The sequence below is a fragment of the Pteropus vampyrus genome, unplaced genomic scaffold (genome assembly GCF_000151845.1).
Source record: "Pteropus vampyrus isolate Shadow unplaced genomic scaffold, Pvam_2.0 Scaffold49, whole genome shotgun sequence".
Classification (NCBI taxonomy): domain Eukaryota; kingdom Metazoa; phylum Chordata; class Mammalia; order Chiroptera; family Pteropodidae; genus Pteropus; species Pteropus vampyrus.
The window spans coordinates 1-1,553 of record NW_011888830.1 but is presented as its reverse complement, the minus strand read 5'-3'; the positions used below and the strand labels follow the sequence as shown (position 1 = coordinate 1,553).

General features: G+C 49.8%; 1 long non-coding RNA gene across 1 annotated transcript in view; it reads right to left on the bottom strand.

Annotated features, from left to right (window-relative positions):
- The window catches only part of LOC105291682, a 3,942-nt gene extending 3,747 nt beyond the window's left edge, over positions 1–195 (bottom strand). Inside the window, exon 1 of the long non-coding RNA XR_895838.2 lies at positions 41–195. This is a non-coding gene — a long non-coding RNA (uncharacterized LOC105291682). The remainder of the gene's footprint in view (positions 1–40) is intronic.
- Positions 196–1,553: the final 1,358 nt, after the last annotated feature.

The window sequence follows — 1,553 nt, the reverse complement described above, 5'->3', positions numbered from 1 at the left end:
ATCCTCGGCCTCGTGACCACGGGTGCTGGCTTCCTGTTACCTGGGTTGGGAGGAGACATGGCTGCTACCCAGTATCCCAACTGAGGGGCAATGTAGGTCCACGTCAGCTGGCTGCCTTCCTGGTGCACGAGGCCTAGACCACTCTTTAGCCACGTTCCTGCGGGGTGCAGAAGAAAAAAAAAAACAAAACTTCAGCTCTAGGCATGCTAAACTCCTACTTAAGGCTCAAGCATAGTGGACACGTCACCTTAAATGTCACCTTTATAACCCATTAGACAGCCAGATCGGTTCAGTTGTCATCTAGGGGCTGCAAACAGCTCTCCGTAGATTCATTTTAACTTCCTTCAGGGGCAAGCCGAACAACTTTAGTTTTTTAGTATTTCTTTGCCTTTCTTAGTAAGTTCCCTTCAACCATTTAATCAAACATCACTGCTTCCAGACACAGATAATTGTAGCAGAAGCCTCTGGAGTTTAGGACAATCAGGGTAGCCTGAGGGGGGTTGGTGGGAGTGGAAAGAAGGGGGTTGGGAATCCAGTAATGTTTGTATTTTTTATCTTCAAAAGCAAATAAGTGAATATCCTATCTGGAATCAGACACTGGCTACATCAGAATTACTAGGGCAAGTTTTTTTTTTAAAGTTAACTCCTTGGTCCCATCTTTGCAAATTCTGATCCAGGAAATCTTGCTTAGATGGATATTTTTAAAAGGTTCCAGTTGGTCTCGATGCTAGGAAACACAGATAGGCGCAGGTTTGTGTGCCGTCTTCCAGGTATTCCTTTAAGTAGAATTTAACATTAACGGGTGAGCGCTTTCCATGTAGCCTACTCACAGTAGAGGCATTTTATAGACAGTTGTCCCTCGATATCCACAGGAGATTGGTTCCTGGACCCCCGCTGATACCAAAATCCGAGGATGCTCAAGTCCCCTAGATCAAATGGTGCAGACCAATGCATACAGCCGGCCCTCCACATCTGCAGACTCCCAACCACAGATAAAAACCTGTACTGTTTTCAATCTGCAGATGTAAAGCCCATGGAAACGGGAGGCTGGCGGAAACAGGAGGCTGGTTATCTATACTTCTCACAATGACCCTACAGAGTTGGACTTATTCTCCCTTTCCGGATGAGGACTCTGGTGAGCTGCGTAACTCCTCCGAGGCCTCCGGGAGGTCGGGAGCAGAGCAGGACACCTAGGTTGGTCCGTCCGTCTTTAAGACCGATGACCTTGCTTCTGCTCTCCTGCCGCAGCATCTCCTGTAAACCCTCCCAGCGTCTGATGACTTTGTACGGTTTCTAGGAGCAGACCCATGATCCGAGGTTGTCTGGCTGTCACTTGTCTCACCTGCAGAGAACCTTGCTTTGAGGACCGTGATGGAGGCTGGCAGCAGAGGCAAGGGAGAGCACTGGCCAGGCCCTGCACCATCATGTGCACACCCGCCCCACCCGCCAGCAAGGAGACATCATTGGGCACCTACTGCTCTGCCTCAATGCCCACCGTGCTCCTGCCCAGCTCAGCTCGCTCCCACAATCATCTGCCACCGGAAATGGCCACG